Genomic DNA, 17204 nt, shown 5'->3' on the forward strand with positions numbered 1-17204 from the left:
CTGGAGTCCCCAAAGGAGAGAGCCAATGAGAAAGTGAGTGGAAATGAGAACAAGGGATGAGGGGAGGGCGTCCTCTTTGTCACACATGACAAGCCCAGGACGTACGCACGTGTGGATCATGGTGCGAGAGAGAGGTAGAGGCAGGAAGAGCGCTATGGCCATCTTTGCCCACCTCCACCCTAGTTCTTTCCACAAATGGCTCACCTGTGTGGGTTCAAAAGTGCCAGGATATTGTCACCCAGAGATAGCCGGAGAACACAGTGGCTTCACCCTCATGGGCGCACTGGGGTCACCCTTCCCAAGGCCACCCCAGCTGCAGCAGAATCAGAGCAGCAGATCTCAAAGCAGCAATACAGTTCTGAGCCCCACCCTGAACCTGGGAGGGTTGTGGAGAACACCATCCCCCTCTGGGACTCTGGGAACTTCACGCAGGCAGGAGGAGATGGAATATCATCCACTGGTCATTACAGGGAGGTAGAGAAGCCTGATGTCCTAGTGAGTTAAAGGACCCCTTCTGCTACCAGGACAGCTCCCCGTCTCTGCTCTGGCTTCCTTTGTAGAGCCCAGTGGTTAGTGTCACAGCCTCCTCATTGTCTGATGAGATACACAGCCGAGCTCTGGCCCAGCTCTCTAGAAACAGGGTCCAGAAGCCCACAAAGGAGACCACACAGTCACTGCTTCAGGTAGGCAAGCGCTACAATAGCCCTTTGAAGGGTAGGACCCTCCTGTGAGGGGCCCGGGCACAGCCACCCAGAGGAAACTGTAAAAACAAATGAATCCCAGAAGGCCCATTGCTTTGCAATTTTCATTTGCCTCAGAGAAAGAACAGCCTGTCTCTGTCGCTCCTCCATGGCCCCACTGACATCCTTCATCCCATAGAAGTGCTCCCCACCCCCATCTTCAAACTCCTCAGGAAGGTCTCGTTCAGCCACTGTTCCATTTCAGAAGCTCATTCAGTCTGCTGGTGGGCCAGGTTTTTGAGGTCAGTCTTATGGCTCTGTGCTTTGCCTGTATGACCTCGTCACCACCCAAGTCACCCAGAGGGTGCTCAGAGATACATGTGGGCAGACATATTGTCTGGGAGGGAGAGGCCCAACTGTTACACACCCAACATTTATCCTGTAGGTCTCCACTGGCCACTCCCACCCAGCACCTAGCACCTACGACCCAGTTTCTAGTACCCAGCACCCAGCAAGGGAGCTGGATCGTTACTCCTAACTTGCCAGAGCCCTAAGACTCCAAGTTAACCTGGCTTGTGACTCTCGTGAGGCGGCCTCTTTGTCTACAGTTCTACATTATCTCTGACCTGACCTGCCTTACTCTGAGCTGAGCTGGCTGCGAGGATCTGGAATGGAAGAAGATCCTGCCTTCAGAAGCAAAACATGCTGCTTCCTCCCTGGCTGTGCACATGCGTTTGTCAAAAAGACAGCTTTCTGGGGGAGGCAGCGACAGGGGTGAGTGTGTGTGGAGCTCGGGGCTGGCAGCAGGCCTGAGGCTGCCCAGAGATGGTCCCCCTCAGAGGCCCTCACTCTCCTTGAAGCTCTTACCAGTGGGAAATGAAGCCTTTCAGCTAAGTGAGGTGACTCGGTGCTTATCTCCAACATCTTGGTGCATGCATTTTCAGATGGGTGACCACTGAGGGTGGCCAGCGGTGTCCACTGCATGGTCCATATGAGGCTGACCTAAGAAATCCATGGCCTGTACGTCTAGGATCCTTGAGACTGGCTGGCACAACCTCAGGATGGGGGCCACAGCGGGGCCAGGCGCAGATACACCCACACTCTTGCTTCAGCCACTACTCTAACCTTCTGTATGATATGGGCTATCTCAGTCTATCCTGTGTGACATGGGCTGTCTCAGTCTCAGTTTACCTCTGAACAGGGCTGGGCTGCTACTGGATGTGAACAGCCAAACTGTGCATGCTCAAAAGCAGCCTAGAAGAGCTTAGAACTTCCATCTTTGGAGGTGGGGGTCTGAGATCCCAAGTGACAGCTGAGAGGCTCCTGGGTCACTCACACTCCGAGTAGCAGAATCCAAACCCAGGCAGCTCACTGTGGGTATGATGTGCCAGCCTGGGTCCTGTGACTGCTTGGTGGGGTGGGCAGGTACCTCCCGCCCAGGACTCCTTCTGCTTCTCTGTCAAGGTGGGAAAGGCACTCTGGCTACCAGCTTTGAGAAGGCACACATGCCAGCACAGATTACTGGTCTTGGGGCCTTGGGGGACTCCTCAGGTGGTGGGGGATGGGGCTAGCTTGTGGGCGGGGTCAGCAGTGTCTTCTCTCAGCCTACTAATGTCAGCCTAGTCTTCACTGACTGTCCTTCCGTAGTAGGTGACGGCTGAGTTTTCTGCAGGTCCTTTTGTCTCCCTACAACATGGAGTATGAGGTCAGAAGACGGGATTTGTGTCCACAGCTCTGCCTCAAGCATGAAGCTGCCACTGGCACAGTCAAGCTTGTCTTTCCCCCGTTACTCATGCCTCCACCCGAGCTGTTCTCAGCCCACCCCGGTCCAGGCCTACCGTTCTCCTGTGATAGGAAGCCACTGCTCACCAGGCATGATGGGAGGCCCTGTTCTAGGCTCTGGGAGCTGCGAAGTCCTCTCTAGTCTCTTCACTGTGTCCCTCTCTCAACCGCTACCAAGTGCAAACCAGAGGCTGTTGGCAGGTGTCTTGGTTACTGTTCTAGTGCTGTGACGAAACACCACGGTCAAGACAACTCAGAACAAAGCATTTAACTGGGGACTTGTTTAGAGTTTCATAGTCCATGGTCATTGTGGTGGGAAGCAGACCGGCACGGCATTGGAGCATTAGCTGAGAGCTTTACATCCTGATCCACAAGCAGTAGGCAGAAAGGGAGAAGGAGAAGGAGAGAGAGTAGGAGAGAGAGAGAGAGAGAGAGAGAGAGAGAGAGAGAGAGAGAGAGAGAGAGGGAGAGAGAGAGGATCTGGCATGAGCTTTTGAAACATCAAAGCCCACACCCAGTGACACACCTTCTCCAACAAAGGCCATACCTCCTAATCCTTCCCAAACAGTTCCACCAAGGAGGAGGGGAGGCACTAAGGGTCAAATATAGGAACCATTCTCATTCAAACTACCACAGCTGGTGTAGGGCCCCAGCTAGGGAAGGAGATAGCCTTCCCCTTCCAGTGACAGGAAATGTCCCCATGACCCTCAGAGCTCCCACACAGTAGAGCCAATCATTACTCCTGCTTAGTGTCTTTGCCCAGAGAAGGTGAACTACATCCCCAAGGCCTCCCCACTCTTGGGGGATGCTGGGGTTTAGCCCAGGGTCTGGCTGTAGAGCTGACACCCTATCTCGATGGAGGTACTTCCACTACTCCCTCTTCCTCAGGTCCCATGGCTTGCTATTCATTCTGAATTACAGAATTTAATATTTGTGGTCATTTGGAATTGATTCTTAAAAACACCACTGAGGCCAACACTTGTGATCCTAGCATTTGGAAGACTGAGGTAGGAGGAACTACATGCTGAGACCCTACCTCCAACAAAAGCAACAAAAGCCCAGCTTGATTTGCTGATGTCTTAGGATTTTCATTCAGATGCATGGGTGAGTGTTTCACCCTTTGGTTCTTGTACCATTGCACTGGTGTCTGGCTCTGTTGCTGTTTTGTGGCAGGGAGGCTGTAACTGAGTGAGTACAGAGCGTAGATGGGAAATCTCCATGATATCAACCAAAAATGGCTCTAAAATAAACAGGCATGAATTTTTTAAAAAAGCCAGGAAATGCACCCTCTTTCTGAAATTGTTGAAGTCACAAAAGTAGCAGCTACTGTCCTTTGGCATCTGTTAATCCACTGTGAACCAGGGTTAGCTGTTCACATGGGTCCATACAGACCTTTGGTAAGTGGTCATTTAGCTGGCACTTAGTCCTGGGTCCACTCTGCTTTCCTGAGTTTTTCAGTTTGGTAGATAGAGTATTGCAACAATTAAGAGACCGGCCTTCTGGGAGTGGTGGCGCACACTTGTAATCCCAGGACTTGGCATGCAGGAAGCTTGCAAATTTCAGGGCAGCCCGGGCAATGCTATAATGGGGATGGGGCAGCTCACAGATGGACCACCCACCCCGAGCACCTGCTCACGGCATTTCCTGCTGCAACCTCTCAAAGACACCATCAGTGTTGCCAGCACCCACAGGTATCCCAAACCAAGAGGCAGCCCCAGAGCCTGTCAGTCTCCAGCCCAGCCCACAACGACTCTACAGCTCCCCCTCTTCCCTGCCTTCCATTTAGCAGTGGGGGTACACGTACTGTCTCTTGTCACACTTGTGGCGGCAGAAGCTGGACACCAAGCAGGTTCCCGTCCATCCCGTGGCTGAGACTTCCAGCCTCCCTGGTGCCTTCCTTTTCCTGTCCAGACTGAATTTCTAGAATCGTTGTCAGGTAGGGGACACAGACGGAAAGCCACTATGAGTCTGACTGGCCTGGTTCCTTTTTGTGTCTGAATTCCCACAGGTTTTTTCTTAGTCTTAGAATCCAGAAGTTTCTCTGTGGCCTGGTTCAGTTTTCCTTCCAGACCCAAGTCCCCCTTTAATCTGAAGACTTTATTTGTTGTCTGAGAGGATATTCCTGATCTCTCTTCTCAATGGCTGACACCCGTCTCCAGGACAGGGAGGCTTCCCAGCAGTGTCTGACCTCAGGACTTGCTCCTCAACGTCTACTTTCCTATTCATTACCTCCTTGATTAAAATCACTTCACCCCTAAGCTTTCTGGGGCTTCCAAGAGTCTTTTCTGAGAGTTTCCAACCTGCTCTTTCTCTTTCAGAGCAGACCACCTCCCTCCCTGGGGCCACTTAGCAGGTGCTCCTCACAGAAGCACCCATGCGCGTGATGTGTGGTCTTTGGTAGTTTCTTGCTTAGACCGATGATGTTGTTTGCTTTCTGTCTCCAGCCACCTTTTGGTGGTTGGTGTGGGCAGCTCGGAAGTTGTGTCCAGACACATCCAGGATGGGAGGAGCCCCAGCTGGAAGACAGGGCTCTCTAGATGCCCAAACGGTGCCCAAGTGGGATGAGCAATGGGACCCGTGTGATCTGATGGCACCCCAGCTTCTACCCAGCCAGCCACTTCTCCAACCTCTGTGGAACTGGAATCAGGAGTTGAGGGTTGCGGCTTTAGGGACAGCAGGGTGTCGTGTGGGAGATGGAAGCAGGGCCTCAGGAGCAGACTGGCAGGGGCTGAGCCATGTGAGTAAACTGGAAGGCCTCGAGGTCCAGCGGAGCCAGAAGTTCTCATTCTAGGGGCAAAGGGGTCAGTTAACACCTTAACCCTGGATTTCCTTGTGCTGTAGATGATGGCCACACCCATGGTTGTGGTCACTTCCTCTTCCACCTCTTGGGGCACCACATGAGAAACCCAGAGATGTGTTGTGTGCATATGTGTGTGTATGCATGCATGTGTGTGTTTATTCCTGTGTATGTACATATGTATGTGTGCATATGTGTATATGTGTGCTTATGCATGTATGTGCAAGTGAGTATACATGTGTGTACACATGCATGTGTATGCATGCATGTGTATGTATGTGTGTGCTTATGCATGTGTGTATACATGTGTGTGTGCATATGTGTATGCATGCATGCATGTGTGTGTGTGCATGTGATGTGCACACGCACACAGTGTGCTCTTTCTGACAGTCCAGCTAAGTCTCCATTGCAGCAGCATCTGGCCTGTGCTTTCCTTGAGACAGTTTTCAGTGTCTAGTTTATATACGTGTTTCTTCCGCTGTCAGACTCTCTGATTCATCTCAGCCTTTTCAGCGACCAGCGCCATTCCTTGCACACGCCAGACACTCAGTACATGCTGGGAGGTGATGGGTGTGCGTGTGGAAGGAAGAAAGAGCGGGGGAGAGAGGGAGGATGGAAGGGCAGACATGGACAGACAAACACTCCACAGCCAGCGTGGCGTGCCTTCCTTGGGTACCGGGTGATCTGGTTCGGGGACCACTGAGCTCTCAGTCCAGCTGTGGCAGCAGGCTCGGGCCACGCAGATCCGGAGTGAGCCACAGGAGGCCCATGCACGGGGCCGGGTAGCCCTTCAGTGGCGAGGCCATCTTGAGCCCAGATGTTTTACATTTGCCCGTGTCTACAGACGTGTGGGGTCAAGGTGACATCAGGGGGTTAGGCGGGGAGGCTCTCAGTCAAGAAGACTGATGAACCTGCCGCTTGCCGCTGCCTGAGACCCGGGCCCCTGCGGCAGATGAAGCCAACCCCAAAACCTGCCCTGTTGGGACAGCCCCTGCCACTCTGTGCTTTCTGTGGACTATCCTGTGCTTCCCCTGGCGGGCCGGCTCGGCTCAGATATCAAAAGCTGTTTAATTATTTCCTCCCACTGAGGAAGGCTTCCATTTAGCTCCCTCCCCCATCCCCCATTAATTATCTAATTATAACCACATTCTCCAATAGAGCAGCCTTTGACTCTCTGCCCGGGACCACTTAAAAAGGCTTAAATATTTGGAGTACTCTGAACTTGAAAAAAAGGAGGTGGAAGGGAGGAAGAGGGAGCAAGCAAGCATATGTGCGTGTGTGTGTGCGTGTGTGTGTGTGTGTGTGTCTGTGTGTCTGTGTGTGTGCGTCTGTGTGTGTGTGCGTGTGTGTGTGTGTGCGTGCGTCTGTGTGTGTGTGTGTGTGTGTCTGTGTGTGTGTGTCTGTGTGTGTGTGTCTGTGTGTGTGTGTGCGTGTGTGTGTCTGTGTGTGTGTGTCTGTGTGTGTGTGTCTCTGTGTGTGTGTGCGTGTGTGTGTCTGTGTGTGTGTCTGTGTGTGTGTGTGTCTGTGTGTGTGTGTGTCTGTGTGTGTGTCTGTGTGTGTGTGTGCGTGTGTGTGTGTCTGTGTGTGTGTGCGTGTGTGTGTCTGTGTGTGTGTGTCTGTGTGTGTGTGTCTGTGTGTGTGTCTGTGTGTGTGCGTGTGTGTGTATCTGTGTGTGTGTGCGTGTGTGTGTCTGTGTGTGTGTGCGTGTGTGTGTATCTGTGTGTGTGTGTGCGTGTGTGTGTGTCTGTGTGTGCGTGTGTGTGTGTCTGTGCATCTGTGTGTGTGCGTGTGTGTGCGTGTGTGTGTCTGTGTGTGTGTGCGTGTGTGTGTGTCTGTGTGTGCGTGTGTGTGCGCGTGTGTGTGCGTGTGTGTGTGCGTGTGTGTGTCTGTGTGTGTGCGTGTGTGTGTGTGTCTGTGTGTGTGTGTGTGCGTCTGTGTGTGTCTGTGTGTGTCTGTGTGTGTGTGTGTGTGCGTCTGTGTGTGTCTGTGTGTGTCTGTGTCTGTGTGTCTGTGCCCAATTTTAGGGAAAATTTTAGACTTTCTAGATTGTTGTCATGGTTCCAGAAGGGGAAAGCATTTGGGAGCTTTGAAAAGCCCCTCACAGAGTTCAGGCCTTGGGCAGAGTATGGCTGGATGTCTAAGACGCAGGCGTGGCTGTGTGGCAGCTGCCCTGGAGGACGGCTCAGACGTGGCTGTCCTCACCTTAGTGGCTTCATCGCCCACCTGGATGATGCTTTCTACATGGACTAGTGTTTCCTCCTCACACCGTGGACCACGTGGCACCAATGCGACCCTGGATAAATGGCCACCCCCTCATTCTGATTAGCGTCTAACTGTCTTCCCACACATCAGTGAGCTCCAGGTGGGCACACGCGAGTGGCGGAGACCTGTTGTCGAAACTGCCAGAGTCCTCAAGGACTTTCCATCCTCAGCATAGGTGCCCTTCCCCAGAGAACGGCCGCTCTGTCCTGTCGTCTGTCTATGCTCCCTCCCTCCCAGGTGTTTGGCTCCATGTCAGCCTTCCCTAAGGGAGGATAGGCGTTTCTGCACAGAGCACCCAGTGTGTTTCAGGTGTGTGTGTGCATATATGTGTGCACATGTATGTCTATATGTGTGTGTGTGTATGTATGTACGTATGTATGTGTAAGTGTATTGCCTCACAGGTCATGGGCGTGTGGCATGGAAATACAGCCTCTCTCTATGAACATGACATTTGACATGCTGTCCATATCTGAATGCTACCGGAAGTGGCACCAGCAGAGGCTGTGCTAGGTGACACCCAGGAGGCTCCCACACCAGAGTCGAGTTCGAAAGCTGCGCTAGCATCGGGTCTCATTGGCTCCATCCTCACTGGCTCACATGACTTAAACTCAGTTGTGTGACCTCGTGGTCATGGAAAAGTATAGCTCAGTGACAGCTGTGGGAGTGAGAAACCAACACAGTATACACTACACACCTCACTGTACACATGTCACACATGCCCACTCTACACATACTAAGCAACATCACACATACTTATACACACACATATCACACACCACACATACACTATACACACATTTCACATGCCACACACACACACCATACACACATACCCCACATCACACACACTAGATACATACATCACATACCATGCACACTATATACACACACTACACACAACACATACACTATACACACACATCACATACCACATGCACTATACACACACCACACATACACTATACACACATCACACATACATATACTGCACACACTACACACTAAACACATATCACACACCATGCATAAAGTACGCACACACATATCACACACCACACATACACTATACACACATATCAGATGCCATATACATACCACACATATACTATATACACACATCACATACCACACACACCCACACATATCACATACCACACACAACACATACACTATGCACACATATCACATACCACACGCACTATACACACACCACACATACACATACACATCATACATCACAGATATACTGTACATACACATTACACACCACACATACACTATACACACACATCACATGCCATACACATGTCACACATATACTATATACACACATCACACACCACACACTATACACATATCACACACCACACATACAGTATACACATACATCACACACACACAATTTTCTCCACACATCCTGTACACACATGTATGTCAAACACCATGCACAAAGGCATGTAAATGAGTTCTGGGCCTATGCAGATGTTGAAGCTATGGTAGGGGTCTGTTTATACTTTAGGGGAAAGGGTTGAAATGCTGATACGATTTCTTTACACGTTAATGCAACATCTTGGGACCCTATCGTTATTTCCAAAGCATAAATATGGGTTCCCAAGAATTTGCAAAGAGAACTCTGTCTGCCTTTGACAGCTGCCCCCAGCTGTCTTCCTGCATCGTCGCCCCGTGGCTCTGGGGTGCCGCCACGGACACCCCGACGAGCAGAGAGCAGCCTACCCGGGGCCTGGGAACTCCTGGGTCTGGCCCTGCACCCGCTCGGCTTCTGGGGGGGAGAAGTCGGAAATTGGTACAAATGACACAGATCCAGCTCTCCGTCCCCGCAGCCTCAGGGTCTCCCGGAGAAAGGCCACACTTCCCCAAATGCCGAGTGCTGCCACATCTCACCCCATCTCCTTCTCTTTCAGACCCACCTGCACGCCTCGGCGTAAGTGGAACTGGATGCGTCTGCGGCTCTGACTTTTGACACCTGGAAAACCTTGTGGCCCCGCATGCCCCCAGCGCCCCGGCGCCCCAGCTGAGAGTTCAGAGGGGACAGCAGACCCGGGTTCACATCCTTCTCAGAGATGCCCCATGGGATGGGCACCAGCCGTCCTGCCAGTGACTTCTGTGGCCTCATCTCCTTACCATTGGATCATTCTCCTGGGTTTTGGTTTGGGGGAATCTTTCTGGAAAGCTCTAGATTCAGAAGTGCATCTGTAAGGATATATTGGATTGTATTTCCCTCTAAGTGCCTTTTTTTAATGTATATTTTTAAATAAAACAGAAATGCATTCTTGTAGAACCTGTTTAAACTGGACCAAGGCTCTCAGAACAAGAACCCAAGACCCCTCCCGCCCCAGACCTCCCGTGACTGTTTCGAGGAAGCCTGGAATCCTTGCCCGCACACTCCTGCTCTTTATTTCTCCATGGCCTGCTCAGCGAGCCATTTTTTATATTCCCTGTTCAGTGTATATGTTGCTTATTTGTTTATTTATTGAGATATTTTACCAGCTAAGTGACCGCCACGCGCTGTGTATAATGCTCCACACCCGGGAACAATAAAGAGACCCGCACAGCCCTCCGCTGCCCCTCTGTTCTCATCTCTATGCCTGGAAGCTGACTGGGTTGCAGAAATGAAATATCTTGTTGCTCTAAAGGGGATGAGAAAGGGCGAGAGGCATACATTTGATTCTCCACACATTACTAGTTGTAGACATGTCTAGAAGCCAGCAAGGTTAATGTGCGTTAATGCCAGTGTCGGCAGACCTGGGCCTAGGAACCAAAGTGTGTTGATTTCAGTCACTGTGACAGACGAACAAACAAACAAATCAAAACAAAAATGGGAAACAACTTGAAAGACAACACACCTGCTTTGGTTTACGGTTTCAGATGTTTCAGTTTGTGACGGACTCGCTGGCTCCATTGCTTTTGTGTCTGTGGCAAAACTGTAAACTATGGTGGGGAGCCTGTGGTGGGGAACTGCCCATCTCACAGCGGTTGGTGGTCTGGAAGCAGAGGAGGGGGGTGGGTGTGTCAGGAACCCACCTTCCTGGCCAAGTTCACAGCCAGGAAATAGCAAAATCTCCACACTGCCTTTCCATGTGGCTTACAGAGTCTCCTTCCTGGGACAGCAAGAGTCTGCCAGGATATACATCCTTTGTCCTACCAGAGCCCTGTCGTACCTACTCTGTGTCACCAGAGGCGGCTAGGGACGTGGCCGACATGTGGGTGTGTGTATATACACATCTTCATTTTATACAAGACTGTAAGGATAAAGAAGTTGGCGATGACCCGGGGCTGGCTGTGGCGTGTGGAGTCAGAGACATCTGTATGATGTTCAGGTTCTGTTGGGGGTGGTTGCACACAGAGCTTGGGTGAGTGTCCTACAGGAAAGAGTTCAATCCAGTTAGCAGGGGTTTCAAATCCTGACACCGTCTAGCATGTTCTAAGTCCAGTGAAGTTTCCAGATAGTGCCTACAGAGCTAAAGATACAGAAGGATGCCACCACCCATGCAGCAAGACACAGAGGCGAGGCTGGTGCAGTGACCTGAGAGGTCCCTGGTGACCACAGGACAGACAACAGAGAACAGAGGCCACAAGGATGAGGCCAGAAGGCAGCAATGGCCCAAGGCAAGAAGCAGGTCACACACCATGATCCCTGGGTTTGTGGACACCACCTATGAGATATAGGGTGCAGGGGGTAGAGATCCTTAGGGGGAGGAGAAGGAATGAGGGGTCGCAAAGGCAGGCTGGCAATGTGGAAGCCAGCAGAAGCATGGGATGGCTGTGGGGACTGACGGTGGGACTGGGGGGCTGGAGTGTGACAGGAGGCTTCCTTCTCAAGATGGGATCTCCAGAAGGCTGGGTGAGTGGATAGAAGGAGGGTCTTGCAGGAAGCTTCATGGGGGTCAGCCTCTGCTCCTGAGGTTCCTTGAAGCGAGATGAGTACAGAGACTTCCACATCAGCCCCCACGGCCCACTACCACCTGCAGTAAATAGGCAGGTATGTGTGTACATGTGTGTGGGTGCACATGTGTGTATGTGTGTGCAAACATGTTTGTGTGTGTATGTGTGTGTACACATGTTTATGTGTGTCTCTGTGTGTGCATCCCATATGTTTATATGTGTGTGTACATGTGTATGTACACACGTGTGTGTGTCTGTGTGTGCCTGTGTATATGTCCATGCATGTAGAAGCCAGAGAGGTTTGGCAATTGGTGTCTTCTATCACTCTCCACTTCATTTACTTATTTATTTTTAATTACATTTATTTATCTTGTGCACCATGGCACACACGTGGAGGTCTGAAGAGACGGTTCTTTCCTTCCACTGAGTTGTGTTAATCTCAGGTCATCAGGCTTGGAGATGAGTGCCTTTCCCACCGAGCCATCTCACTGATCATGGCCTTATTTTATGAGGATGTCATCAAATCAGCTAACTACAAAGGCTTGCTACAAAGACCTGCCTGTCTCTGCCTCCCTAGTGCTGGGCTAGACTCAGGCCACGGCAACTGAACTTCTTATGTAAGTGCTGAGAATTCAAACTCAAGATTTCGTGCGGCCAATCTCTTTCCTGACTGAACCATCTGTCACCATGATTCTTGAGGAGTACAGCTCTGGTGGAAGGGGCGAGAAGTGAGCCTAGGGCCTCTTGCCGGGGATGGCTCCATTTCTTTGGCATGGGGTGGCAGAGCCGGTGTCAGGGGGTCCCTCTGAAGAGCTTCTGGGAGCAGCACATGAGGCCACCAGTGACACAGGGGGAGTGTGACACCCAGAGGCTGTCAGTGCTCACCTCACATGGATGCTGGATCAAATTTCTCCTGAATTCAGGGTCCTACATTCTTCTGAGCTGGATTTCTGCTTATAACACAGAACATTTTTTTTTCATTTTTCTTTATTAAGAAATTTTTTATTCACTCCACATACCATCCACAGATCCTCCCTTCTCCCTCTTCCCACTCCCCAGCCCTCTTTCCCAAGCCACCCCGCATCCTCACATCCCCCAAATCGAGGTCTCTCATGGGGAGTCAGCCAAGCCCAGCACACTGAGCCTAGGCAGGTCCAAGCCCCTCCCCACTGCACCAAGGCTGTGCAAGGTATCACACCTTAGGCACTGGACTCCCAGAAGCCTGCCCATAGACCAGGAACAGATCCTGATCCCCCTGCCAGGGTGCCCCCCAAACAATTCGAGCCAAACAACTGTCTTCCATATCCAGAGGGCCTAGTCCAGTCCCATGGGGGCTCCACAGCCACCAGTCTACAGTTCATGAGCTTCCACTAGTGTGGCCGGTCATCTCTGCACATCCTCCCATCATGATCTTGATGTCCCTCACCTGCAGAATCCCTCCTCTCTCTCATTGATTAGATTCCCGGAGCTCAGCCTGGCACCTGGCCATGGATCTCTGCATGTGCCTCCATCAGGCACTGGACAAAGGCTCCATGATGACAGCTAGGTTATTTGCTAGGCCGGTCACCAGAGTAGACCAGTCCAGGAACCCCTTGGACCACTGCCAGCAGACCAAGGTGGGGTCATCCTTGTGGATTCCTGAGAGCCTCCCCACCAAACCTGCCTCTTCCTATTCCCATGATGTCCTCATCTATCATGGTGTCTTCCTCCCTCCCTGCCCTCCCACTCTGTCCCTGTTCCAGCTTGACCCTCCCATTTCCCTATGTTCTCATCCCCCACTCCTCGCCCTCTGCCACCCCACCCCCCGACACCCAGTCCACTCATGTAGATCTCATCCACTTCTCCTTTGCAGGGTCATCCATGTGTCCCTCCTAGGGTCTTTCCCTGTTAGCTAGCCTCTCTGGAGTTGTGGGTTGCAGTCTGGCCATCCCTTCCCTCCCACTTAGAATCCACTTATCAGTGAGTACATACTATGTTTGTCCTTCTGAGTCTGGGTTACCTCACTCAAGATGATATTTTCTAGTTCCATCCATTTGCCTGCAAATTTCCTGGTATCACTGTTTTTTACTGCTGAGTAGTACTCCATTGTGTATATGTACCACATTTTCTTTATCCATTCTTCAGTTGAGGGGCATCTAGGTTGTTTCCAGGTTCTGGCTATTATGAATAATGCTGATATGAACATAGTTGAGCATGTGTCCTTGTGGTAAGATTGAGCATTCCTTGGGTATATGCCCAAGAGTGGTATAACTGGGTCTTGAGGAAGATTGATTCCCAATTTTCTGAGAAACCGCCATACTGATTTCCAGGGTGGCTGTACAAGTTTGCATTCCCACCAACAGTGGAGGAGTGTTCCCCTTGCTCCATATCCTCTCCGACATAACCTGTCTTCAGTGTTTTTGATCTTAGCCATTCTGACAGGTGATAGATGGTATCTCAGAGTTGTTTTGATTTGCATTTCCCTGATGACTAAGGATGTTGAGCAATTCCTTAAATGCCTTTTAGCCATTTGAGATTCTTCTGTTGAGAATTCTCTGTTAAGCTCTGTAGCCCTTTTTAAAATTGGATTGTTCAGTATTTTGAAGTCTAGCTTTTTGAGTTCTTTATATATTTTGGAGATCAGCCCTCTGCCAGACGTGGGGTTGGTGAAGATTTTTTTCCATTCTGTATGTAGGCTTTCATTTTGTCTTATTGACCATGTTCTTTGCTCTACAAAAGCTTTTCAGTTTTAGGAGATCCCATTTATTAATTGTTTCTCTCAGTGTCTGTGCTACTGGTGTTATATTTAGGGAGTGGTCTCCTGTGCCAATGCATTCCAGACTACTTCCTACTTTCTCTTCTATCAAGTTCAGTGTAACTGGATTCATGTTGAGGTCTTTGATTCACTTGCACTTGAGTTTTGTGCACGGCAACAGATATGGATCTATTTGCAGCCTTCTACCAGTTATGCCAGCACCATTTGTTGAAGATGCTTTCTTTTTTCCATGGTACAATTCTGGCTTCTTTGTTGAAAATCATACGTTCATAGGTGTATGGATTAATGTCAGGGTCTTCAATTTGATTCCATTGGTCCACACGTCGGTTTTTATGCCAGTACCAAGCTGTTTTTATTACTATAGCTCTATAGTAGAGCTTGAGGTCAGGGATCATGATGCCTCCAGAGGTTCTTTTATTGTACAGGATTCTTTTAGCTATCCTAGGTTTTTTGTTTTTCCATATAAAACACAGAACATTTTAACCAATGTGTATTCGACACTTCCACCAAGAAAGGGCCAGGCTGACAGGACATGAGGAAGAGCATAGAAAATGTTCTTGACACATTGACACCTTAAGAGGCCATGGCCCAATGGGAACCTTGACAATGACGGAAAAGAATAGAAAGTACAGCAGGTGCAATATTCTTTGAACACAGATGGTTGTGGCCCTGGGGTCACGAAGACTCTCCAGGCTCTGGGAAGGCCTCCATGCATCCCTGCAAAGAATGCGCGGAGATGGCTTTGTGGTTTGATAAGACCCACGGCACAAGGAAACAGCAACCAATAGCTGTGGAGAAGGGATTGTGAAAACCAAAAACCAGCCCACGGGGCCATTTCAAAGGTGAACGGACAAGGAGGATCGGAGTTTGAGAAGAGCCTCTGGCTGTTTGCTGCCAGTACTTGGGGCTACACGGCTGTCCAGAGGGGAGAAGAAATCCTGATAAGGTCAGCACCCACCTCTGAGCTGCATGGTCCCCATGGACTCCATGCAACCCAGCTCGCCAGATGGATGACGGGAAGCACTCTCATTGCATGCTGACATGCGGAAGCTAAGGACACCTGTGCTGTGCTCTGCCTGTGGGGACAGGATGCTCTAGACAGGGCGTGCCCACGAGAGCTGCTGGTGCTGGTACAAGTCACTTATCTTTTCTTGTTCAGGTGGATGGATGCTCCCCCAGCTCCCCACTGTGTTTGGGTAAAAGATTTGCACAGTCCAGAGTGGTTTTGCTTGGTGTTTCACGCTATAGACTTTCCCCAAAAACACTTCTTCTCTTCTTGGCCTTACATCTTTAAAACGCACGGCTCCTTTAGTTTTGTTCAGATTTTAAAAACGTTGTTTTGATGCCAAGATTAACAAATGTGACTCTTTATCATATTGGAACTGACCCAGCAATTCACAGATTAAACAAAAGCAGACGAGGCTAAGGAGTTGGAAGGAATTGCGAATTTCTATTAGTTGGATGGTCCCACTGACCTCCAGACCCAGTTCCTCCCACTGTCCATTTTGAGGAATCCTAAAGGTGATGGGGGATTAGAAGACTTCTCTCTGTCCCCGTGTCTTCCTCCTTCATGTGGACAGTCTCCACACAGCCATCTCTGTCCCTCCCACTCTGCTGATTGGAGCGGGGTGGCCTCTGGACAACCACTTAGCTGCCAAGAGCCCAGGCATGGGTGGCCTCTATCAAAAGGATGAGCTGGGCCAAGCAGGGTCCTCCAGGGGTTTGGGAAACAGAGGCTGCTCTTGTTGGCTGCAAGAACTGAAGCCAAAAGGATATGATGCTGGAGTCAGCAGCAGGGGTGGGGGAGGCAGTGGCATGTGAACCCTAAGCAAGCTGGGAGAAAAGAACTGAATCCATGAGGAAGCAGAGGAAGGAGGCTGGCAGGGGAGCAATGTAGGGAGGAGAGATGAACTCATCGCCCAGGGGCGGGTGAAGAGAGTCCACTGGTCCCTGCTGGCCTCTACCTTACAGAGCATTCTGCAGTACATGGGATGGTCTTAGTCCATGTTCTGCAGCTATAACGAAATACCTGTAACAAGGTCATTTATAAAGAAGAAAAGTTTATTTGGCTCATGGTTCTGGAGGCTGGGAAGCCCAAGTCCATGGCACTGGTGCCCACTCAGCTTCTGGGGTAGGCAGAGGTGGTGCATGGTGAGACAGAAAATGTGCTAGCTCTCTCTTTCTTTTTTTCAGAAAGCCAGTAATGCCTTCACAGAGGCTTACCCTCACCTAATCCTGACTACCCTCAGACAGTATTAATGCATGACTTTGGGGACTAAGTTTTTAACAGAGGAACTTCTCTTGAACACCTTCAAGCCACACGTCTGTCATCCCCTTGAACCACCTCTTGCTTCAGTCACTACCAAGGAAGAAGCTGAGTGTACATGTGCCCTGACAGCCAGGTTCACTCAATCTCCTCCCAGGGCTTCCTAGCCATTTCACACACACCTATTCTGGACACACCCAGGAGAGCTAGTGCAAGGGGGTTCACACACCTGGACAATGCTGGTAAACCTGCTCCTCGGGTCCAGAGTGGGGCAACTCTGAGCCCTTCTCTGTGGCTGCAGCTGAGTCCCCACTGCCTACAGTGACATCCAGATCAGTGGGGTATCTCGGACCAGGCCTTCCTCTTCTCTTTCTTTTTCCAACCCCACTCTAATCTCATATTTCCTGGGGTATTCTATGAAATAAACCACACTGAACAGAATTCTCAACTCTATCACAAGGGAGAAGCAAAGCAAAGGATGCGAATCTTCTGCTCCTAGGAACATAGGGGACAAAGCCATCAAAACCAACTCCTGTTCAAAACAAAGCTGCAAGAAAGTTTAAATCCTAAGTATAAAGAAAATATATAGGAAATATATAAATATAAAGGAAATATAAAGGAAAGTGGATCCAGATCAACAAGGAAGTACATAAGTCATTAGCGCCTCAAGGACAGCAGACCATGCAGATTTGAGAGTCCGCGGGGAGCAAAGACCTCCCGAGAGGGAGACTCTACTTAGAGACTCTCTCCACTTCTCTG

The 17204-nt window shown here is 50.4% G+C and overlaps 1 protein-coding gene across 1 annotated transcript in view; it reads left to right on the forward strand.

Moving 5' to 3' along the window:
• The window catches only part of Twist2 (twist family bHLH transcription factor 2), a 49963-nt gene extending 39935 nt beyond the window's left edge, over positions 1 to 10028 (forward strand). The window contains exon 2 of the mRNA XM_059278445.1: positions 9444 to 10028. The gene's annotated coding sequence lies outside the window, so the exon portion shown is untranslated. The remainder of the gene's footprint in view (positions 1 to 9443) is intronic.
• Positions 10029 to 17204: the final 7176 nt, after the last annotated feature.

This window comes from Peromyscus eremicus, chromosome 13, assembly GCF_949786415.1.
Source record: "Peromyscus eremicus chromosome 13, PerEre_H2_v1, whole genome shotgun sequence".
Lineage (NCBI taxonomy): Eukaryota > Metazoa > Chordata > Mammalia > Rodentia > Cricetidae > Peromyscus > Peromyscus eremicus.